Consider the following 25421-nt stretch of genomic DNA (forward strand, 5'->3'; position numbering starts at 1 on the left):
ATTATTATCATTATTATCATTATTATTATTATACCCCGCCAGTCTGACTGCGTTGCCCCAGACACTCTGAGCGACTTTCAACGTATATAAAAACAAAATAAAATAATAAACATTTTAAAAAGAACCTTCCCTATACAAGGCTGTCTTCCGATGTCTTCTAAAGCTTATATAGTTACTTATCTCCTTGGCTGGGGGGTCAGATAACTCCATACCCTCCAACATTTCTCCAATTTTAATAATAATAATAATAATAATAATAATAATAATAATAATAATAATACATTATTTATACCCCACCCATCCGGCTGGGTTTCCCCAGCCACTCTGGGCGGCTTCCAACAAAATATTAAAATACAGTAATGCATCAAACATTAAAGGTTTCCCTAAATAGAGATGTTCTAAGGAAAAGTGGGTTTCTAAGAAAAAGGGATGCGGGTGGCACCATGGGTTAAACCACAGAGCCTAGGACTTGCTGATCAGAAGGTCGGCAGTTTGAATCCCCGCGATGGGGTGAGCTCCCGTTGCTCCGTCCCTGCTCCTGCCAACCTAGCAGTTCGAAAGCACGTCAAAGTGCAAGTAGATAAATAGGTACCGCTCCGGCAGGAAGGTAAACGGCGTTTCGGTGCGCTGCTCTGGTTCGCCAGAAGCGGCTTAGTCATGCTGGCCACATGACCCGGAAGCTGTATGCCGGCTCCCTTGGCCAGCAAAGCGAGATGAGCACTGCAGCCCCAGAGTCATCCACGAGTGGACCCAAAGGTCAGGGGTCCCTTTACCTTTAAGGAAAAGTGGGGAAGCGAGAACCATTTGCACCAGTTTGAGTACCGCGGAGGGCAGGGACATAAATGGAATGAATGAATAAACGAACATATCATAGAATCATAGAATTATAGAGTTGGAAGAGACCACAAGGGCCATCGAGTCCAACCCCCTGCCAAGCAGGAAACACCATCAGAGCACTCCTGACATATGGTTGTCAAGCCTATGCTTAAAGACCTCCAAAGAAGGAGACTCCACCCCACTCCTTGGCAGCAAATTCCACTGTCGAACAGCTCTTACTGTCAGGAAGTTCTTCCTAATGTTTAGGTGGAATCTTCTTTCTTGTAGTTTGGATCCATTGCTCCGTGTCCGCTTCTCTGGAGCAGCAGAAAACAACCTTTCTCCCTCCTCTATGTGACGTCCTTTGATATATTTGAACATGGCTATCATATCACCCCTTAACCTCCTCTTCTCCAGGCTAAACGTGCCCAGCTCCCTTAGCTGTTCCTCATAAGGCATCATTTCCAGGCCTTTGACCATATGAATGAAGGTGCTCTTTTGGGCTGGTAAACCTTAGCCGGAATACAACAAGGCAGCAACAACCTTGATGGTTAAAGACCTCTGTTTTAAAGCACTGAGTTAGGAGGGTGCTCTAGGTTCTTAGAAACGTGGCTTGTGGCATCTGAGCTCTGGGATTGTGCATTCCCAAAGTGTAACACAGCTGGAAGTTGCAACATGTGCAGGCATGGGAAAGCAAGCACCTCAATATATCAAGCAGCTAGGCAGGTGAGGTGTGAGCACATTCATTATCCTTCCTCCCTCCGCCTGCCTCTCCAGGCTTCCCCGTCGCAAGTTTTATAACATCAGTTATAAAATACAGAATCATAAAAACAAACTAGTTAAAAACAGTAATTTAAAGGCATCCCAGGGAGAACATTGTAGCCTTCTTGGCTAATATCCATGGATAGTTTTGCCCTCCTCTTAGGCAAGGTTGTTCCATCCCCGCCGCAGCATTTGAACCCAGATCTCATTTCTCGACGCCCAGCATTCATAGCCTTCAAAATGTTTGAGCTGCATTCCCATCTAAGGGTGAAATTCTGCAGAAGCAGACCCCCTTTGGGGCAAACTCTGTTTTTCTTTTTCTGCAAGATGAACGCTAGAGTCTTTGAGACATGTACACAAGTTCCAGAATGGGAAAGGATGTGAAATTTCTAGTTCTTGTTGCGGTGAAGCATTCAAACAAATTCTTCCAGTGGAGAAAACGGATGCCGAAAGAAAGCTAAACACTTCGGCCTGGTCTCCTCTGAAAAAGCCAGGCCACTGGGACAAAGTGTCAACGTCTTTTGGAGGAAGAACAGAGAAGACAATGAGAGAGTCATTTCCCTGCCCCGCTTGCAAAATCCCTATCTGGACAGGCGTTTCAGCTGCTTATCTTCTGAAACAAACATTGTACACATCTGAGGCCTCCTTCTGAACTGTAGTCCTGAGGATCTTTCCCTCACAACATTCTGCCAGACCCATAGCTTGGGAAGGAATGGGGGGAACGCGTGGACGACCCCTTTAAAGCCCTTGCTTGAGGTTATCGCTTGCAAGACCACAACCTCAGCCATCCACGCAGGCATTCGTCACTTGAGCGCTGTCACGTGACGTAGCGGGGTGCTCCGCAGTCGTTCCAGGATTCCAACATCTGGTTGATTCCAATCCCCAGGGCCAGATTTACGTACAGTGGTACCACAAACTTGACATGAGCCAACAGTGTGACGCGGCAGCTAAAAAAGTCAATGCAATTCTGGGCTGCATCAATAGGAGTATAGCATCTAGATCAAGGGAAGTAATAGTGCCGCTGTATTCTGCTCTGGTCAGACCTCACCTGGAGTACTGTGTCCAGTTCTGGGCACCACAGTTCAAGAAGGACACTGACAAACTGGAACGTGTCCAGAGGAGGGCAACCAAAATGGTCAAAGGCCTGGAAACGATGCCTTATGAGGAATGGCTAAGGGAGCTGGGCATGTTTAGCCTGGAGAAGAGGAGGTTAAGGGGTGATATGATAGCCATGTTCAAATATATAAAAGGAGGTCACATAGAGGAGGGGGAAAGGTTGTTTTCTGCTGCTCCAGAGAAGCGGACACGGAGCAATGGATCCAAACTACAAGAAAGAAGATTCCACCTAAACATTAGGAAGAACTTCCTGACAGTAAGAGCTGTTCGACAGTGGAATTTGCTGCCAAGGAGTGTGGTGGAGTCTCCTTCTTTGGAGGTCTTTAAGCAGAAGCTTGACAACCATATGTCAGGAGTGCTCTGATGGTGTTTCCCGCTTGGCAGGGGGTTCGACTCGATGGCCCTTGTGGTCTCTTCCAACTCTATGATTCTATGATTCTATGATTCTAGATGCGAACGGGATCCGTTCTGGAGCACCGTTCGCATCTAGAAGCAAATGTAACCCGTGTCCGCGCGTCTGCGCATGTGCGGGTCACGTTTCGGCGCATCTGAGCATGCGTGTGACGTCATTTTTGAGCATCTGCTCATGCGCAAGCGGCAAAACCCGGAGTAACGCGCTCCGTTACTTCCGGGTTGCCGCAGAGCACAACTCGAACGCGCTCATCCTGAAGCACATTCAACCCGAGGTATGACTGTATAAGCTAATCAAGTTCTAGCTTAGGGCCTCACTCTCTTGGGGGGCCCAAAAAATTTTGAAGGGGGAAAAACCTGGTTTCCTCAGCGCTGTGGTCTAAACCACAGAGCCTAAGGCTTGCCGATCAGAAGGTCAGCTGTTTGAATCCCTGCGACAGGGTGAGCTCCCGTTGCTCGGTCCCTGCTCCTGCCAACCTAGCAGTTTGAAAGCACATCAAAGTGCAAGTGCATGTGCAAGTGCAAGTAGATAAATAGGTACCACTCCCACGGGAAGGTAAACGGCGTTTCCGTGCACTGCTCTGGTTTCACCAGAAGCGGCTTAGTCCTGCTGGCCACATGACCCGGAAGCTGTACGCCGGCTCCCTCGGCCAATAAAGCGAGATGAGCGCCGCAACCCCAGAGTCGTCCGCGGCTGGACATAACACTCAGGGGTCCTTTTACCTTTATATGTAGGGTGCCTCCATTCTGCATGGACTGGTTGCATGGCAACAAGTGCAAATGGCTTTAGATACCTATTAGGTCCATAAATGACCATAGAGGATATATTCAACACGAAAAAGAGCGACAATTTGTTGTTGACCAGGGGTCAGCAAACTTTTTCAGCAGGGGGCCAGTCCACTGTCCCTCAGACCATGTGGGGGGGATTTTTGGGGAGAAATGACCAAATTCTTATGTCCCACAAATAACCCAGAGATGCATTTGAAATAAAAGCACACATTCTACTCATGCAAAAACACGCTGATTCCCGGACCGCCTGCGGGCCGGATTTAGAAGGCGATTGGGCCAGATCTGGCCGCTGGGCCTTAGTTTGCCTACCCATGTTGTTGACAAAGGATAGCTGGACATATAAAGGGCCCCATTACCTTCAGTTGCTTAGGGCCTCATCAAACCTAAATCCAGCTCTGAGGTTCACACTGAGTACCCTAGAAAGCACAGGAAGAGTCCTCTTCTTCTCAAATCCTGCTTATGAGCTTACCTGGGGGGCACCTGTTTGGCCACTGTGAGAACATGATGCTGGACTAGATGGGCCATTGGCCTGATCCCGCAACCTCTTGGCCTGATCCCGCAAACTCTTATGTTCTTCTGTTAACTACATGACGCTGACCATTTCAGGTGCTGCGAGATGACTTCATTAAGGACCCTTTCAGGTAGGCAGCCAGGAGTTTCCGATGCAAATCTCTGAGCCAAAGCAGGATTTCTGTCCGTCTGCCTTTGTTGTTTTATCTCCTTCCCTCCCATTCTTCCAAACTGGCTAAGTTGGAAGAACATAGGCTTCCTAAAACGTTTCCTGGATCAGAGTTCCAGGAATGCCTGGACCCCAGTCCTAACTGTGAGCCAAAGAACATGCGATGCGCAATTTTATGTAGTTCTTATTCCAAGGTTTTGTTTATTTTCTCCCCCTTTTTGCCAAATCTTGCAGTGGTGGCTGCAATCTGGTGTCGAAACCCATATTTTTTCTCCCAGGGAAGAAAAAGTAGCGGGAAGAGAGGAGGTTTTTTAGCAGAACAACCAGAAGAAGGGAAAAGATTAAGAAGCCCCTTGCAATTAAATCAACCAATACATATTCCAAGCACCCATCTGAATGCAATCCAGGTGAAATGACAGCATGTAAACCAGGGGTCAGCAAACTTTTTCAGCAGGGGGCCGGTCCACTGTCCCTCAGACCTTGTGGGGGGCCGGACTATATGTTGCCATGATTATGATTCGCATTTTTGGCAAAAACCCTTATTGGAACCAATCCCAACGTTGCCCAAAGGTGACTTTTTGAGGGTAGGGGTGTTCCCTCATACACCCATGTTAATGGAGAAATCCGAGGGCTCCCTTGGACAAAAAACAAGGACACCAGCCAGGAATACCAGAGCAAAACAGCAGCCAGTAGGCTTGGTCTTTAATGGAGACTGTCGCGACAGGACTCCCACCTGCCACCAGGTGGAACAAGATGGAAGCCCAGAACAAAAGAAGACCCCAACTTTTATTAGTTACTAATACCCCAAACTACACCCCTAGAACTACATCACAACTACATCATTGATACATCACAAAAAGGAGGGGTTGAGGGAGGAGTCCTGGAGGTAACCTGAGTATCTTGTCACCTGGCTGGTTCCTCCTTTCCCCCTCCCCATGAGTACTTTCCAGGTGACAGAGGGGAGTTTGCAGTTTCCTGCCCCCAGAGGGAAGATCTGATCATTGTCCTTTGTTCCAGTCCATATTGAATCCACTGCCATATGCAAGTCCTTTGTGACCTTGATGGTCTTCTGTCTAGGACCATCAGGGTTGGCATAGCAACTGGGCAGGGCTCCTGTGTATGTGCTGGTATGCTCAAGGGATTATGGCTGGCCTGTATCGAACCTTCCCCATTTTGTAGTCCTTCCTTCATAGAGTAAAAAAAAGTGGAACGGTGCAGATCCGATGTATGGTTGATTTTCTATGAATTTATAACAGAAGCGTAGCGTATGTCATGTGTGAGTGTGTGTGTGTCGAGTTTGTACAAACTGAATGATTGGGGGGGGGTGTTTTCCTGTGACACCTATGCTGCTTCCTTTGCGTTTTATGCATTGACAGTTATTATTTCTCTCGTAAGGCGGGGTGGGGGGTGAGGGGCTGAGGTATGCGCGCCATTCCTGTCAGCCCTGGACAGCATGTGCGCATGCATGGGTGAAGGGAAAAGCCACGGGCCACTCTAAATCAGGCTAGTGCCGCTCAAGCAAAAATGTTCTTTTCCCCGCGTAAGGGAAGACGAGGCGGTGGTTATTTAGCTTTCCATGGCTTGCACCATGTAGCTAACAAGCGGCCTCCTCAGCAGAGTGCAAAACTGCTTTGGAGTGCAGCTGCCCAGCCATAGCTGTCAACTTACAGATTTGAAAATAAGGGACCAGCAGCCTTGAAAATAAGGGACCAGCAGCCAAAATAAGGGACCTGCAGCCTCACCTGTTCCAGGCACTCCAGTTTTCCTGTCCTCCTGCAGTCTGGTCAAACTCATTCTGGTAGCTTTGAGAACACTGTCCAACCAACTTTGTAACCAGAGGTTCAACTGAATAGAATCTGAATCACATGCGCCACAAGGCCTATGCAGCCTCAACTTAAGACGGCTCCCCGGCCTGGCTTTGCACTGCAAAGTTTGCAGCAGCACGTGCCACAAAATGGCGTCCAGCATTCAAAACCCCCCTCAGCTTGCATTAACTAGCCACACACAAGGCATGCAAGTGCCACCCCCCAGTCGTTCTTAGACTTCTTATTGGATGAGCAACACAGCCAAGCAACACAGTTGGAGCCTCCCTCCTCCCTGGACGGCAGGGAGGGAGGGAGAGGAGCTGCTTCCTTTGAAATTTAAGGGACATCATTTACGGGACATTTAAGGGACATCCATCAATAAGGGACAGCAGCGGGACATGGCACTGGAATAAGGGACTGCCCCTTCAAATAAGGGACACTTGACAGCTATGTGACCAGGCGCTCCCCGCTTCCTCTGGTGGGGAGCACCACCGCCACAGACACTGGCGGTCGTCGCTCCCAAGGCGCCTCCGAGCCCCTGCCGCCACAACTGCCCTTCCTGAGGTCAGTCGCTGGCAGCTCCATGGTGGAAACTGTGGCTCCTTTTCCCTCTTCCCCACCCCGGAAGAAAAGATCGCTGCGCTCGTGTGACGGACAGAGAAGGGGCTTGTCTTGAGCAGCTGCCCACCTCACTTTTGACCCCCAAGCCTGGCTGAGTCACAAAAACCATCACATGCGTGCGCTATGCCTGAATTCCTGGACCGTCCTCAGGCCAGATCTAGAAGGCAATTGGGCCTGATCCAGCCCACAGACCTTAGATTGCTGACCCATGATGTAAACTATACCCCTATTATCAATGGTGGGTCTAACTCTTCGTGACCCCATGGAGCATAGCACACCAGGCACTCCTGTCTTCCACTGCCTCCCGCAGTTTGGTCAGATTCATGTTTGTAGCTTCGAGAACACTGTCCCACCATCTCGTCCTCTGTTGTCCCCTTCTCCTTGTGCCCTCCATCTTTCCCAACACCAGGGTCTTTTCCAGGGAGTCTTCTCTTCTCATGAGGTGGCCAAAGTATCGGAGCCTCAGCTTCAGGATCTGTCCTTCCAGGGAGCACTGGTGGGTTATTCAATCCTAAATGCCAGCAATTAAATTAAATATAATCATGCATTATCGTATAAATGCCTAGACAGAGAAATTGCAATACCCCTGGGGACAAGCAAATGGCTACTTAATGATACGTAAATGCCGTAAATAGCAATATCCATTATGGAAGCGACCATTGCAACAGAGTCGGGAGCACACACAAAAAAATAGTGTTCTTTTTGCAAACTACCCGGCCAGGCTGAGATTGCCCCAACATGACAAAACGTTAACCAAAACAGAACGAGTCTGAGCAACAAATCAACAGCACGATCAAATGACGGACTGGTTCAGTACAGCAAACCCCATTCCTAAATCAAGACATAATATCAAACTATAACATAACAACAGTATATATCATCATGGAAATTACATGGGGGAGATTCTGCAGAATGGGTTTCAGGAACCAGTACATCCTCAATAGTTTTGATTCTATAGAGACCCTAGATTGGAGAGTTTTTTATTTAATTTTACCTGGGCTCAACTTGTTCACAACGCACTCCCTATTCCGGAAACGGCATCTGAGTGTCTACTCCAAATCCTATTATCCCGGACGAGTAAGCTGCCAAGTTGTCATAATTTAGAAGGCCCTCTGTGAGTTACTGTGGTTTTCAGCTCAGCCCCAAAGAGTCATAAATACTTCTGCTTTTCGTTCTGCATAAGCAACAGTTTGTATTGGCAGCAAAGCGACAACGTGCGCCTAAGATTTGTGGGGGTGTCAAAAACTGTGCAGTTGATAACAGCTCCACAGTACCCATGGCCAGTTAGCACTCTAACTGAGCAAAGATTTTGCACTTTTGGGGGGGGTGTTTTGTTTTGTTTTAAGTAACTACCATGGGCTGGTTTGTTTTTTGCCAAAAATTCATACTGCTCTACAACAGTGGCTCCCAATGTGTGTGGCAACTGGGATTGTGGGATAACTGGGAGGGGGGCTAAGAGGCAAGGGGGAAGCAGGAGGTTGCTAGCAGACTTTGAAAGAGTGGTATCGCTGGATCAAGTCTCTCAGTTTTAACGAATTAACCAAACTAAATCGTTTCAACTGGATTTTGAATAAATGCTCAATTAATTGTTACTGTTTTGAATTTTGTTGTGTTATTATCTAGTGTAGCGTCCCAGTTAAGGGAAGTCATAGTCCCACTCTATTCTGGAATACTGTGTCCAGTCCTGGGTACCACAATTTAAGAAGAAGAGGAGGAAGAAGAGTTTGGATTTGATATCCCACTTTATCACTACCCTAAGGAGTCTCAAGGGGACGCGGGTGGCGCTGTGGGTAAAAGCCTCAGCGCCTAGGGCTTGCCGATCGAAAGGTCGGTGGTTCGAATCCCCGTGGCGGGGTGCGCTCCCATCGTTCGGTCCCAGCGCCTGCCAACCTAGCAGTTCGAAAGCACTCCCGGGTGCAAGTAGATAAATAGGGACCGCTTACTAGCGGGAAGGTAAACGGCGTTTCCGTGTGTGGCTCTGGCTCGCCAGAGCAGCGATGTCACGCTGGCCACGTGACCTGGAAGTGTCTCCGGACAGCGCTGGCTCCCGGCCTCTTAAGTGAGATGGGCGTACAACCCTAGAGTCTGTCAAGACTGGCCCGTACAGGCAGGGGTACCTTTACCTTTTTTAAGGAGTCTCAAAGCGGCTAACATTCTCCTTTCCCTTCCTCCCCCACAACAAACACTCTGTGAGGTGAGTGAGGCTAGCCCAAGGTCACCCAGCAGCTGCATGTGGAGGAACGGAGACGCGAACCCTGTTCACCAGATTACGAGTCTACCGCTCTTACCCACTACACCACACTGGCTGGAAGGATATTGACAAGCTGGAACATATATAGAAGAGGGCAACCAAGATGATCAAGGGTCTGGAAACCAAGCCTGATGAGGAATGGTTGAGGGAGCTTGGTATGTGTAGCCTGGAAAAGAGGAGACTAAGAGGAGACATAATACCCATCTTCAAATACCTCAAGGGTTATCAGATGAAAGATTGAGCAAGCTTGTTTTCTCCCACTCCAGAGTGTAGGACCCAACCCAATGGCTTCAAGTTACAAGAAAGGAGATTCCGACTAAACATCGAGAACTTTCTGGTGGTTTCCAGTTCCTATCTGCCTTAAATGGAGGTAGTCCTCACAACAGCGCGGGGATGGAAGGTGGAGAAAAACAAGAATGATAGAGGATAAATCATTCTTGGAAATTCCTTCCAGGGAAGGAAGGAAGGAAGGAAGGAAGGAAGGAAGGAAGGGAGGGAGGGAGGGAGGGAGGGAGGGAGGGAGGGAGGGGCTTCACTCACAGTCCATCTTAATACCTGACTCTCATTCCGGCATGGAATGTCAGGGGGGGACATGGAGGCACTGAGTGTAAATGCACTTTGCCTGCCGGGAAAAAACCCTACGCCGCCATTAAGAAGCAGAGGTTCTCCTGTTAATTGGATTTTTAATTGGCTTTGAAGTCAGGCACGTTCTGAGAGAAGATGTTGTCATCAGAACTGCGGAATCACCCAGGTACATTGATCTGAGGTTTGGAACTGAGAAGAGATTTTATTCGGTGTGGGCAGTGGATGGCGGAGAAGGAAGCCTCCGGTTCCCTATTTACTTTGAGTTTCTTTACTAATGATTCCGCAACCCTCTTCAAATGCAAAATTTCAAAGATAGAGAATGAGGTTGGATTGCAGTATGGAATGAAACTTGTGATTAAAAGAACAGTTAACTGCGTGTTGTTTAAAGAGATGGGGGAGAGCTCTAATGCTGGAATGGATTATCTTGGAAAATTAGAACGGATGCCATCTCTACCCCCCTTAAAAACAACAGAGAAGAGATACAACTTAAGTGGACTTTGGCCAAAATGCAGTCGTAAAGATGAAAGGAATTTGGAGCCGTGGACGAGGGAGGCATGGAGACTTTGATGGTGATTACCGGTAATTAAAATGAAAGTACTACAAGATCCCCTGGGCGGAAGCTAGAGCCCTCCTTCTTGGGCTGTGGAAATTTCTAGGTGTTGACTGAGTAGTGAGAAAGAGTGGACTGTTGGAGTATGTTGTTTTCCGGAAGCACCAAGCAAGATGAGAGCATGATGGGAGGGAGCTATTGAGATATTCTCCAGGATTATAGCCCCACCCCAGTTATGTTGAGAGAAAACAGCAATTGGTGGAATTTCAAGAACTGGACAGCAGACAAAGGCCAAGGACTTTGTAATTGGACATGTTCAGACTGGCACATGCAGAGAAAAGGAAAATAATTAGAGCAACTCATTTGAAATGCTATGGAAAGGTAGGTAAGGTATTGGCACGAATGTTGTTGTTTAGTCATTTAGTCGTGTCTGACTTTTCATGACCCCCTGGACCAGAGCACGCCAGGCACTCCTGTCTTCCACTGCCTCCCGCAACTTGGTCAAACTCATGCTGGTAGCTTCAAGAACACTGTCCCACCTTCTCGCCCTCTGTCGTCCCCTTCTCCTTGTGCCCTCCATCTTTCCCAACTTCAGGGTCTTTTCCAGGGAGTCTTCTCTTCTCATGAGGTGGCCAAAGTCTTGGAACCTCAACTTCAGGATCTGTCCTTCCAGTGAGCACTCAGGGCTGATTTCCTTAAGAATGGAGAGGTTGGATCTTCTTGCAGTCCATGGGACTCTCAAGAGTCTCCTCCAGCACCAGAATTCAGGGAAGTTTTTAATGTGTGACATTTTTGTGTATTTTTGGTCTCTGTGGAAGCCGCCCAGAGTGGCTGGGGAAACCCAGCCAGATGGGCGGGGTACAAATAATAATAAATTACTACTACTACTACTACTACTACTACTATTATTATTATTATTATAGCTTGAAGAGGCTCTAGATTCAACCCCCAGGATCTCTAGGTAGGTCTGAGAAAGCCCCACCTGAAACCCTAGAGAATTTGCAACAATACCAACCCAGATGGTCCATTTGCCCAATACGAAGCCACGAAGAGCCTTGCCACTGGATCAGACCAAAGCCCCATCTAGTCCAACATCCTTTCATTCTCACCGTGGCTGGTCAGGTACCTATGAGAAGTCCACGAACAGGACCTGAGCACCAGAGCACTCTCCCCATTTTCAATTCCCGGCTACTGATCTTCAGAAGCATTTACTGACCCCATGTTCTCTCTGCTGAAATGCAAGAGGCTCCATCAATATCAACATTGTGCCAGCTCTAGAAGAAGACACTCCTGTTTGGGCAAATGATCTCCAGGCTTGAACTTCCTGCTTTAATTATTGTTATGATCATTATGCTACTTTAGAAGGCTTGTTTATTATACCTTTTAATTATGGGTGTTTTCATGTTCTGATGAAATGGTTTCTGCCACGTTTTGCTGTGTATTTTTTATTATGGAAGCTGTTGTGGGAAACTACCTCGGTATTTGTTATGGAAAAATCTAGGTGTGAGGCTGCTCAGTCCCCCAGCTTGTCGGGCAAAGCCCGCGGGTCCTTGCGGAATAAAGGAAGGAGTCCAGCCACCAACCGGAGCAAATAGCTGTAGACCAAAGATTATTGCGCAACAGGTTCAAAGAGGAATTTTGAACCCTGAGGATGGGGTGACAAGGACTTTTAAAGCTTTCTGTAGGGGACGCGGGTGGCGCTGTGGGTAAAAGCCTCAGCGCCTAGGGCTTGCCAATCGAAAGGTCGGCAGTTCGAATCCCCGCGGCGGGGTGCGCTCCCGTTGCTCGGTCCCAGCGCCTGCCAACCTAGCAGTTCGAAAGCACTCCCGGGTGCAAGTAGATAAATAGGGACCGCTTACTGGCGGGAAGGTAAACGGCGTTTCCGTGTGCTGCGCTGGCTCACCAGATGCGGCTTTGTCACGCTGGCCACGTGACCAAGAAGTGTCTTCGGACAGCGCTGGCCCCCGGCCTCTTTGAGTGAGATGGGCGCACAACCCTAGAGTCTGTCAAGACTGGCCCGTACGGGCAGGGGTACCTTTACCTTTACCTTACCATATCCCAAATACAGTTTGTATGGCATCATTGCTACATCACTGACATGTCACAAAAGGGGAGGGGTAGACAGGTGTTACACTTGTTTTACGTTGGCAAACATGTCCAGACAAGTCCTTGGTACAAGGTTAACATAAGCAGACATGTCAGGGCAAGACCCAGGTATCAGATGAGCCTAGGCAAACACCTCTGAAGTCCCACCACCCAAAGTACAATAGAATATCCTTTGCATGTCTGGACCCCTTGGCAAGTCTGGTGATGGGATTAGGCTTTCCTTGGCCAACAACCAGCTCAGCAATTGTCCCCTCTGGGCACTTCCTGGGGTAGGAGGCGTGTATACATGTCCTCACGCTTGGGGAGGTGGCAGGGAAAAGAGTCGTTTTTCCAAGGGCAAAATAGTGTTGAAGTGGAGAAAACTGGGAAAGGAGTTGATTTTATATGATTGTTAAAGCTAGGTAACTCCCCCCCCCCCCGATGGAGGGCACAAGGAGAAGGGGACGACAGAGGACGAGATGGTGGGACAGTGTTCTCGAAGCTACCAACATGAGTTTGACCAAACTGTGGGAGGCAGTGGAAGACAGGAGTGCCTGGCGTGCTCTGGTCCATGGGGTCACGAAGAGTCGGACACGACTAAACGACTAAACAACAACAACTTCCCTGAGATGTCAAGTCGAAAGGATACATTTATGCATAATATTTGTAACATTTAACAACTTTAAAGATGCGGGGGTCCCCGTACTTTCCGTAACAGTATTTATACTCAAAAGAAAATGTGTTGTATAAATTATTTTACTACTACTATTACTAGTAGTACTAGTAATACTAGTAGTAGCACCATTAATACTAGTAGCAGCAACAACGAGGAGCCACTGCTAACCATTGGTGGGAAACTTCATGACTCTCAATCTCCATTCTTATGGGTTTTTAAATGTTCAAATTGGACTTACACTGAAGAGACATTTACACAAAGGACACCTTCAAAGAGAAGATTGGCCGTAAGTTTAGCAAGCAGCTCTGAAAAGATGGCTTCTATGTTAGGAACCGCTAAGAGATGGGGCAAACAATAAAAACTGCCATTGTTGTCATAATCCATGTTGCAACTGAGGCCTGAAATTCCCCACTCTTGGCTTAGCACCACATGCAGATCCGGCTCGGCAGCTTAACTATATTTACTGCCAACAAGCCACCGTCTGAAGCCATGATTTGTTGCTCGCTTACCAACCATTTGTTTGTATTAATTGTTGCTTGGCGTTATTTGTGAACACAGCACCCATGCTTTGTTTGGCTACCCCACCCGAGACATGTGATGACCCGCAATGGCAAGTGGAGCTGGAGAGAAACCTTTGGAGAACAAGATTCATGTAGGTAGTTGTGTTGGTCTGACACAGTCAAAATAAATTAAAAAAATGTCCAGTAGCTCCTTAAAGGTAAAGGGACCCCTGAGCGTTAGGTCCAGTTGCGGACAACTCTGGGGTTGTGGCACTCATCTCGCTTTATTGGCCAAGGGAGCCGGCGTACAGCTTCTGGGTCATGTGGCTAGCATGACTAAGCCGCTTCTGGCGAACCAGAGCAGCGCACGGAAACGCCGTTTACCTTCCCGCTGGAGCGGTACCTATTTATCTACTTGCAATTTGTGCTTTCGAACTGCTAGGTTGGCAGGAGCAGGGACCGAGCAATGGGAGCTCACCCTGTCACGGGGATTCGAACCACCAACCTTCTGATTGGCAAGCCCTAGGCTCTGTGGTTTAGACCACAGAGCCATCTATGTCCCGTAGAGACCAACTAAGTACCGGTATGTTCTGGGTATAAACCAGGGGTCTGCAACCTAAGGCCCATGGGCCACAAGCAGCCCACGGGGGTCGTTTAACCGGCCCACAAACCGCCCACAATCCAAGGTGCCCACTCGGCGAGCCCCAGCGCACTGTGCTAAATTGGAAGGGACTCACTTCTGCGGCGCCTGAAATCACATCTGTGCATGCACAGACACTGGAAATCACATCTGCGCAGATGCAGATGCCGGAAATCGTAGACACATGCGCTCACTTTCTGGCAGACAGAGGGATCTCCGCTGGCATGAACCGCTTGCCAACCCCTGGTATAAGCTTTTGTGTCATTGACTCAATGGGTATGGTAAACCTTTAGCATGCTAAAGCTGTTTTTGGTCATCTGCATACCATCCCATGCTTTTCCCTGTAGGACTAATTGCAGTCGTCAACAGTTGTCAACAGGTTTACCATACGCACTGAGTCAATCACCCATCTCCTACTACCCTTCTGAGAAAAACCCCACCCTCCCACTATATATAAGGGTCTGGTGACTTCTGTTTCAGTGTGTCTGAACAAGTGTGCATGCACACAAAAGCTTATACCCAGAACAAACTTAGTTGGTCTCTAAGGTGCTACTGGACAATTTTTTAATTTATTTTGGAGAACAAGTCATTGGTTGTTTGACCGCCTGTGAAGCAAGTCGTGGTATTTTAGTATTGGTATTATTAGTATTAGTATTAGTATTAGTATTAGTATTATGTCTTTGTCCATGGAGTTTTCTTGGCAAGGATACTGGAGTTGCTTGCCGGTTCCTGCTCCAGGGAAAAAAGCAGTAAAAAAGGTCCGTATAGTGAAAGCTCTGGTTTTCCCAGTAGTGATGTATGGAAGTGAGAGCTGGACCATCAAGAAGGCTGATTGTCAAAGAATTGATGCTTTTGAATTATGGTGTTGGAGGAGACTCTTGAGAATCCTATGGACTGCAAGAAGATCAAACATCTCCATTCTGAAGGAAATCAGCCCTGAGGGCTCACTAGAAGGACAGATCGTGAAGCTGAGGCTCCAAGACTTTGGCCACCTCATGAGAAGAGAAGACTCCCTGGAAAAGACCCTGATGTTGGGAAAGATGGAGGGCACAAGGAGAAGGGGACAGCAGAGGACGAGATGGTGGGACAGTGTTCTCGAAGCTACCAGCATGAGTTTGACCAAACTGGGAGGCAGTGGAAGACAGGAGTGCCTGGCGTGCTCTGGTCCAGAGGGTCACTAAGAGTCGGACACGACTAAACAACTAAACAACAACAATTAGTATTATTATTCATAGCCATGTTTCTATGCAGCTCACTCATTAAGGAAAATATCAAATATCAGCTCACAACAACGGTACCAAAAATCATATATAAAAATGTTAAAATCATAAGCCTGGGATTATGATCTGGCCTTTCAAATCCTTCAATGCAGGCTGTGTGATGACAGCCTTCCATTTTTAATGTATATATGAGAAGAAAAAGGAAGAGGGGAGGCAGATAGACAAAGCAAAGGATGGAAAATGAAATACACCTGCTGGTTCAAATCTATCTAATGCCACTTCGTTACTTACCAACAGGCTTCCAGTCTGGAGCAACACAACACAGATAGTTGCTGGATTTCTTATCCTTAGTGAGGACAAAAAACTGCCAGCCCACAGCCCACCCATGTTGGTGAGAGTGAAAGCTCTCCAGAGCTCAACCAGAGCACATGCCAGGTAACCATTGCAACATCTTCTCAGGATTTAGGGACATGAAAAATGCCCTTGTGGGCAGGGGAAGATGGTTTCTGCTGGTGGAAACTGATACCAGGACTTTTGCAATCTTCCTGGCAGACAGAAACTATCATTGTGGATTCAGAAACTTGGCAGAAGTATCGTGCCTGGATCGCTCTGGCTAGATGGAGAGCAAGAGACCGGGGTTTTCCTCTAGTACTGATCTCTTGAATTAAGCCTAGAGAAGACGGTAAAATCCCAAAGGATTATCTGTTTAACCAGGTTTCTTGCAAGTAAATAATGCAGAAATTAATCCACAAACCTGTCACTTTCTCGATCAAATCCACAATTATCCCAATACAGTCATACATAACTGTAATTGGGTTACAGCTGTTTCAGGTTGTGTTTTTTCGGGTTGCGGACCACCAAAACCCGGAAGTACCAGAACGGGGAACAAGGAAATAAACAACTACCAGTATCTGACGTTTAGAAGACATCTGAAGGCAGCCCTGTTTAGGGAAGTTTTTAATGTTTAATGCTGTATTGTGTTTTTAATATTCGATTGGGTGCCGCCCAGAGTGGTTGGGGAAACCCAGCCAGATGGGCGGGGTAGAAATAAATTATTATTATTATTATTATTATTATTATTATTATTATTATTATTATAGCAGCACAAAAAAGCAGGACATGAAAGCCCACCCCAGAACATCTGGGGTATAAAAATTCACAGGATTTCAGCAGGAAGCTATGAACAGGCAGAGATTCAGAATTACAGTGGTACCTCTGGTTACATACTTAATTCGTTCCAGAGGTCCGTTCTTAACTTGAAACTGTTCTTAACCTGAAGCACCACTTTAGCTAATGGGGCCTCCTGCTGCTGCCATGCTGCTGCCGCACGATTTCTGTTCTCATCCTGAAGCAAAGTTCTTAACCTGAAGCACTCTTTCTGGGTTAGCGGAGTCTGTAACCTGAAGCATATGTAACCCGAAGTACCACTGTATAAGAAATATGAGCCAGTGTGGTGTAGTGGTTAAGAGCGGTGGACTCGTAATCTGGTGAACCGGGTTCGCTTCCCTGCTCCTCCACATGCAGCTGCTGGGTGACCTTGGGCTAGTCACACTTCTCTGAAGTCTCTCAGCCCCACTCACCTCACAGAGTGTTTGTTGTGGGGGAGGAAGGGAAAGGAGATTGTTAGCCGCTTTGAGACTCCTTCGGGTAGTGATAAAGCGGGATATCAAATCCAAACTCTTCTTCTTCTCTTCAAAATCTTTGCAGGAAGCAGGATCATGAGGACAGATCATGATGAATGCACCATAAAACGAAGTGTGAAAGGGCCCTGACACATTTGCACGATTCTCTTTTCTGCACTGGACAAAGATCTTTTTTCATAATGTATTCCTCTCTCCAGCTTTTAAAAGGCCCCATCACTCACTCTTAATGCTGCTTTTGAAGTTTTGTTTTCTTTTGGCCTTGATGTTTCCAAAATCATTTCATCTGTCAAGTGCCCTGAAAACTGCGGTTGAAAGGCCATATAAACATTCCTCAAATAAATAAAAATGTCAATCAATGCTTAGCTAACAGCTCCTCAAACTGCTGTGGAACTTGGCTCACAGATCATATAGGGATAAGTGAGGCCAACGGGGACATCCAAAATCTAAGACTTAGCGAAATCTATTCCTTTCCTAGATTTCAATAATGGATTCGTTGCAACGATGCCCAGTTTACAACCATTCCTGACCTTTGTGGCTTTAAGTTTCTTATTGCAAAATGATTAAACCCCTTAGGCAAATTCTCCCAAATAAAACGTCATTTCACCATGCCTCTGCCATTTTTTTAAAAAAGTCATTTGAACCTTTTAATCTGCCTTTTATAGATAATATAACCCAATATTGTGTTGTTTTTGTTTTGGCCTTTTTTCTGCCCTTGCAACATACAGGGGACGTAAACATTATGCTTATATCATTTAAAATATCTGCAGTTTAAAAATACAGCTCTGAAGATAAGACGCATAAAAATATTTTTCACAAGCTCGACAAGCAGCAGGACAGTAATTAAGAGCAGCCTCCCACCGTAACTTAGAGGGGGGATTACAAAAACTGGGGAGCCACCACCGAGAAGGCCCTCCCCTGGGGTGCTGAATATTACTTGCCAGATGGTGGAAGCCCCACTAGGAAGGTCAACTCCACAGATCTCAACACAGAGGCAGGTCTGCATGGAAGAAGGGATTCCTTCACAGAATCACTGAATAGTAGAGATGGAAGGAACCCTAAGAGTCATTTCGTCCACCCCCTGCAATGTAGAAATCTCAGCTAAAGCATCTGGGGGCAGGGAAATTTGCACCGACATCTAATTCTTATTATCACATTTCCCTGCAGACTTAGGGTTTGTGGATTCCATGTTCACCCCACACCGAAGATTGATAGGCAAGTCGCTTTCAGGTTTATTTTATTGTCAAGCTGGAAAAAGCTCAGAAAAGGACTGCCAAAATGATCGAGGTGGAGGCAGTATGATACGATACGATAATCTTTATTGTCATTGACCCATACAGAACAACAAAATTGAAAAAATCTACATCAAACATTTGAAACCAACAAGCCTGGTATCCCAGCTATCCCAGCCTGTTTAGCTCCCTAAAAAGTCTGATACCCCATAATTAAATACAATATACTCCCACAGAGACTACTCCCACAGAGACTACCTTTCACTGCGTTTAAAACCAAAATCACATTTGGATAGAAACTGTTTCTCAGCCGGCTAGTCCTAGTCTTTATAACCCTGTACCTTCTTCCAGAAGGCAGAAGCTGAAAAAGATCATTTCCAGTCCTGCACTATCTCTTTTTTCCCCGAAATTTTTTTTATTGGTTTTCACAAGATTATAAACAAACAAACACATAAGACAAACAAACATAAATCATAGCCTTATTGAAAATTACACTTATTAACATTGTTAAGTGACTTCCTCGCTTCCCCTTGGTTGAATTTCATTGCATCTCCTTTTAACGGTTTTCCAAATCATAGTTCTTATAAAATTTAACTTAAACATTAACATCCTTAGATCTTCACATTATGAAATTAAACATATTAATTCGACACTTAACATAAATAAAATCCTAAGCCAATTAGGTATCTGCAAGCTGTTTTCAGTTAATTTAACTTAACATATTTAACTAAGTAATCATTAAATTTAATCCACTCTTCCTGATACTCCTTCTGGTCGTGGACTCTTCCGGTTAGGTCGGCTGGCTCTGAAAAATCCATCATCTGCCATTCTTCTATCGTTGGTAATCCTTGGGTTTTCCACTTTTTAGCTAACAGAATACGTGCAGCAGTTGTGGCATACAAAAATAACTTAACATCTTTCTTGGGCAATTCCAAACCTGTTATTCCAAGAAGAAAGGCCTCTGGTTTCTTTATAAATGTACCGGTACATTTCAACATTTTTTTCAATTTGTTATAAATCTTTTCCCAGAAGTCTTTCACCTTGGGACAGGTCCACCACATACGATAAAAGGTTCCTTCCTTTTCTTTACATTTCCAACATAGATTGTCACAGTTATGATATATCTTTGCTAATTTTACAGGAGTCAAATACCATCTGTACATCATTTATCCTGCACTATCTCTGCAGCTTTCTTATGACACCTGGAAAGGTAGATTTGATCCAAGGTGGGAAGAGTGCACCCAATCAGTGGCGTAGCATTGGGGTTGCAGGGGGGGCTGGCCGCACCGGGCGCAACATCGGGGGGGGGCGCTCGCAGCTCTCTGCCCCTATCTGGCTCACTCACTCTCTCTCACTGCAGTGCTGGCTGTGCGAATCCGATCCGAGCCGCCGGGTCGCCGCCCACTGTGGAGGGGAGGGTGCCAGGCATGCGGTGCGGTGCGGAGAGAGAGCGAGGGACTATCTGGGGGAGGGACAGTGCAGCGGGGGGGGCGCAATTTACTTGCCTTGCCCCGGGTGCTGACAACCCACGTTACGCCACTGCACCCAATTATACTTTCCACAGCCTTTACAACCCTGGACAGCATTGTTTTTCCCCTGACCGTGCAGCTCCCAAACCACACAGTACTGCAGGGTCACAGCCAGAATATCCCTGTCACCAAAAAATGTCACTCAGGGGAGCGATTTTCAATGCTTCCGCAAGCAAGGCTCAGATTTTCCTGCACTTTCCTATAGTCACGAAGTGTCTACAAAGCCTGTCCCTGTTGAAGTCAGTAATCTTTGTTTTCCATCTGAGCTCCCAGCTCCGCGGAAAAAACAAACATGATGGATGGACAGAAGCAAATATTATGGCTCTCTGGTCACGAAGGGCTGAGGGCTCCTTCCAGCACACAAGTAACCAGCCACGATCCCTTTCTTTCAGTGTGTGACAGGGGAGAGAGCTAGCTCAGGGGTTAAAACGTCTGCCTACCAAGCGAAAGGTCTCAGGTTCAGTCCCCAACATCTCCAGCAAGGGTTGGGAGAGGCTAGACTCTGTCTGGAAACTGCTGGCAGTCAGTGCAGACAATACTGTGCTGGATGCACCAATGCTCTGATTCAGTAAAAGGAATCTTAGACTCTCTGAAAGTCTTTAAATGAAGAGAGATACCAAACTTTGTACGATGAAAGATAAGCTGTGAAGCTTTGTATTGTTTTAAACACTCAATTGGAAGCTGCCCAGAGTGGCTGGGGAAACTCAGCCAGATGGGTGGGGTATAAATTATTATTATTATTATTATTATTATTATTATTATTATTATTATTATTATTATTCTGGGCACCACAGTTCAAGAAGGACACTGACAAACTGGAACGTGTCCAGAGGAGGGCAACCAAAATGGTCAAAGGCCTGGAAACGATGCCTTATGAGGAACGGCTAAGGGAGCTGGGCATGTTTAGCCTGGAGAAGAGGAGGTTAAGGGGTGTTATGATAGCCATGTTCAAATATATAAAAGGATGTCACATAGAGGAGGGAGAAAGGTTGTTTTCTGCTGCTCCAGAGAAGCGGACTCGGAGCAATGGATCCAAACTACAAGAAAGAAGATTCCACCTAAACATTAGGAAGAACTTCCTGACAGTAAGAGCTGTTCGACAGTGGAATTTGCTGCCAAGGAGTGTGGTGGAGTCTCCTTCTTTGGAGGTCTTTAAGCAGAGGCTTGACAACCATATGTCAGGAGTGCTCTGATGGTGTTTCCTGCTTGGCAGGGGGTTGGACTCGATGGCCCTTGTGGTCTCTTCCAACTCTATGATTCTATGATGATGATGATGATGATTTCAGCAAATATGATGTCCAACACTGAACAGAGATTCCGGATATTGACTGCTGTTTCGTAGATCTTCATCAGCGTGGTGGGAGAATATAGAATTGTTTCATAAACCCATCTTATTTAGAATGAATATACGTGAATGAAAATACTGTATCAAATGCTGTGGAGCACTGCTCATGTGATGATGTGATAAAGGGCAGCTTCCTCTATTCTTAAATCAACATCCCTTCAAGTGGACAGGGCAGATATGGTGGTGAGCTTCCTGACACCCTGGATGACCACTGCTCCAAACTTCAGAGATTTCAGAGAATTGTAGAATGGTAGAGTCGGAAGGGACCCTGAGGGTCATCTAGTCCAACCCCCTGCAATGCAGGGATCACAGCTGAAGAAGCCCTGATAGGTGGCTACTCAACCCGCTTCCAAAGGAGAGCCCAACAGCTTCCAAGGGAGTCTATTCCACTGTTGAACAGCTCTTACTGTCAGAAGGTTCATCCTGATGTTTAATTTTGGAATCTCCTTTCTTGTAACTTGAAGGTCTTACATTCTGGAGCAGGAGAAAACAAGATTGCTCTTGCCTTCCATCTGACAGCCTCTCAGATATTTGTAGTTAGCTATCCTATCTCCTCTCAGTCTTGTCACGCTGGCCACGTGACCCGGAAGCGTCTCCGGACAGCGCTGGCTCCTGGCCTATAGAGTGAGATGAGCGCACAACCCTAGAGTCTGGCAAGACTGGCCCGTACGGGCAGGGGTACCTTTACCTTTATCCTATCTCCTCTCAGTCTCCTCTTTTCCAGGCTAAACATACCCAGCTCCTTCAACCATTCCTCATCAGGTTTGGTTTCCAGACCCTTGATCATCTTGGTCGCCCTCCTCTGCACATGTTCCAGCTTGTCAACATCCTTCTTAAATTGTGACGCCCAGAGCTGGACACAGTATTCCAGGTGTGGTCTGACCAAGGCAGAATAGAGTAGGACTATTACTTCCCTTGACCTGGACGCTAGACTTCTCTTGATGCAGCCTAGAATAGTGTTAGCTTTGTTTTTGCTGCTGCATCACACTGTTGACTCATAGAATCATAGAATCATAGAATCATAGAGTTGGAAGAGACCACAAGGGTCATCGAGTCCAACCCCCTGCCAAGCAGGAAACACCATCAGAGCACTCCTGACATATGGTTGTCAAGCCTCTGCTTAAAGACCTCCAAAGAAGGAGACTCCACCACACTCCTTGGCAGCAAATTCCACTGTCGAACAGCTCTTACTGTCAGGAAGTTCTTCCTAATGTTTAGGTGGAATCTTCTTTCTTGTAGTTTGTATCCATTGCTCCGTGTCCGCTTCTCTGGAGCAGCAGAAAACAACCTTTCTCCCTCCTCTATGTGACATCCTTTTATATATTTGAACATGGCTATCATATCACCCCTTAACCTCCTCTTCTCCAGGCTAAACATGCCCAGCTCCCTTAGCCGATCCTCATAAGGCATCGTTTCCAGGCCTTTGACCATTTTGGTTGCCCTCCTCTGGACACGTTCTAGTTTGTCATGTTCAGCTAGTTCTAGTTTGTCATGTTCAGCTAGTGGTCCACCAAGACCCCTAGATCCTTTTCACATGTACTGCTGTCCCCCATCCTATATGTGTGCATCTGGTTCTTCCTAAGTGCAGAACCTTATGTTTGCCCTATTGAAGTTTTTAATGTTTGATGTCCTATTGTTTTAATTTGTTGGAAGCTGCCCAGAGTGGCTAGGGGAACCCAGTCAGATGGGTGGCATATAATTATTATAAGTGCTTTCTTTTCCCCTTAAAAAAATGTTTAGGGGTACTCTCATTTTCCTACTCATATTGAAATACCGCCCCTCAACGAGGCCAGACTTAGATTCACAAAATGTTTAGGGGTATGCGTACCCCTGTATACCCCCAGAAAAAAGCACTGATGATGATCATTATTATTTCATCATCATAATCATGAGTGATATTACAGCAACTAGAGGAAGAGGGTCAGATTTAAGTTTGATGAGGCCCTAAGCTACTGAAGGTAATGGGGCCCTTTATATTTCCAGCTGTCCTTTGTCAACAACAAATTGTCAATGTTTTTTGTGTTGAATATATGCTATATATTCAACACAAAAGGGACGCAGGTGGCGCTGTGGGTTAAACCACAGAGCCTAGGACTTGCCGATCAGAAGGTCAGCAGTTCGAATCCCTGCGATGGGGTGAGCTCCCGTTGTTCAGTCCCAGCTCCTGCCAACCTAGCAGTTCAAAAGCACAAAGTGCAAGTAGATAAATAGGTACCGCTCTGGCGGGAAGGTAAATGGCGTTTCCGTGTGCTGCTCTGGTTCGCCAGAAGCAGCTTAGTCATGCTGGCCACATGACCCGGAAGCTGTCTGCGGACAAATGCCGGCTCCCTTGGCCAATAAAGCGAGATGAGCTCCGCAACCCCAGAGTCGGTCACGACTGGACCTAATGGTCAGGGGTCCCTTTACCTTTACCTTATATGCTATATGGTAATTGATGGACCAAATAGGTCCATACACAACACAAAAGCTGTATGTAGGTTTTATTTTATTTGTTTTTTATCTTATATTTTGGAAATGTACATCCAGTTTTTTCCCCCTTTAATTTTTTGGGCTATAGCTTGTTTAGCTTATACAGTGGTACCTCAGGTTAAGTACTTAATTCGTTCCAGAGGTCCATTCTTAACCTGAAACTGTTCTTAACCTGAAGCACCACTTTAACTAATGGGGCCTCCTGCTGCACCCGTGCCGCCGGAGCACGATTTCTGTTCTCATCCTGAAGCAAAGTTCTTAACCTGAAGCACTATTTCTGGGTTAGCGGAGTCTGTAACCTGAAGTGTATGTAACCTGAAGCGTATGCAACCTGAGGTACCACTGTACATAAGGTACCACTGGGAACAATGCAGCAGTATGATTGGTTGGCAGGAACCACCCAATCATGCTCCAGATATGAGTGAATCCACAACCTGACTGGCTTACAGTAGAATTCCAGAATTAGCCAATCATGTGCAGCCCATTGTGTAAAGAATGTATATAAAACAGATACTTTGAGGGGACTTTCATTCATTCCTCCTCACCAGTGGCGTAGAGTGGGTTGTCAGCACCTGGGGCAAGGCAAGTAATTTGCACCCCCTAACCCGTGGATTTGGCCCCCTAACCCGTGGATTTGCACCCCCTAACCCTAACCCCCAGATGTTGCGCCCGGTCCGGCCGGCCCCCCCTGCACTCCCCACGCTACGCCACTGCTCCTCACCACTATGAGCTGAATAAAGAGCATGAAATCACTTTGCCACTCTTGAGTATATTTCAATGCTTTTGGTTCATCTTCCAGTGGGCTGACCTTCCTGAGGGGCAGGTTCCTTCAATCCTACCTGGAGAGGCCTGAGGGTGAACTTTGGACTTCCTGCTTTCAAAGCAGATTCTCTCCCGGTCACCTATGACCCTTCCCCCTCAAAGAACCAGTTCTTGCAAAGCCTCCCTATCTGGTCACCTGAGGGCAATTCATACCACGAAGCTGCCTTATTCTGAGTCAGAACCTTATCTAGCTGCGCCTTACGTGCTCTGAACGGCAGCGGCTCTCCGGGGTTTCGGACAGGGCCTTACCTGGAGTGGAGATGCTGCCAGCCAGGGACTGAACCCGGGACCTTCTGCATGCAAAGCAGATGTCCTGCCGCACTGCCATCCTGACTGGCGAAATCCCCGCCCCAAACACCCTGAAGTGGATCCCTTTTTCCGAGTTACTGCCGCAAATCCGGACGGTGAGGCAAGTGAGGACGGGCAGAGTGCCTCTGGGCATGTGCAGTGCGCCCTTGTCGCCGGCAACCTTTCGGCAGGACCACTGTACCCAACCTACTACCCTTCTCGGCGCTGCAGGTGAGGGTTTCTGGGGCAGAGGAGGTGCCTTGCCAGGCAACCCTAAGCCCCAGCACCTCTCCTTTCCTCGACCCTTTGCCGCCTGCCGTCTAGAAAAGGACTCCATCCCTCTCGCTTGCTTGCTCCCGCCCGCCCCCTTCCCACAGACAGCCGCGATTCCTTCCCGGCTCCCCGTGGGAACAAACGGCCCCTTCTCCGCCCTCCCGGCGAGGCCAGCGCTTCCTTCTCTTAGCCCCCGCCCCGTCTGCGGGAGGCCGTCCACCCTCCTGGCCACCCTCCCCGCCCCGCGCCCCTTCATAGGCACGGCTCGATCGGCCGCGCCGCCCCACACGCGTCCCGCCCTGCCCGCCCCGTCGAGG

At 47.2% G+C, this 25421-nt stretch overlaps 1 long non-coding RNA gene across 2 annotated transcripts in view; it reads left to right on the forward strand.

Annotated features, from left to right (window-relative positions):
* The window catches only part of LOC310677739, a 304619-nt gene that overhangs the window by 183692 nt on the left and 95506 nt on the right, over positions 1 to 25421 (forward strand). The window contains exon 1 of one of the 2 annotated variants that reach the window (XR_014511389.1): positions 12965 to 13101. The exons of the other annotated variant lie outside the window; for it this stretch is intronic. This is a non-coding gene — a long non-coding RNA (uncharacterized lncRNA). Of the gene's footprint in view, positions 1 to 12964; positions 13102 to 25421 lie in introns of those variants that run through there. 2 annotated transcript variants of the gene reach the window in all.

This window comes from Podarcis tiliguerta (genome assembly GCF_965153285.1).
Source record: "Podarcis tiliguerta genome assembly, chromosome: 1".
NCBI classification, from domain to species: Eukaryota; Metazoa; Chordata; class Lepidosauria; order Squamata; family Lacertidae; genus Podarcis; species Podarcis tiliguerta.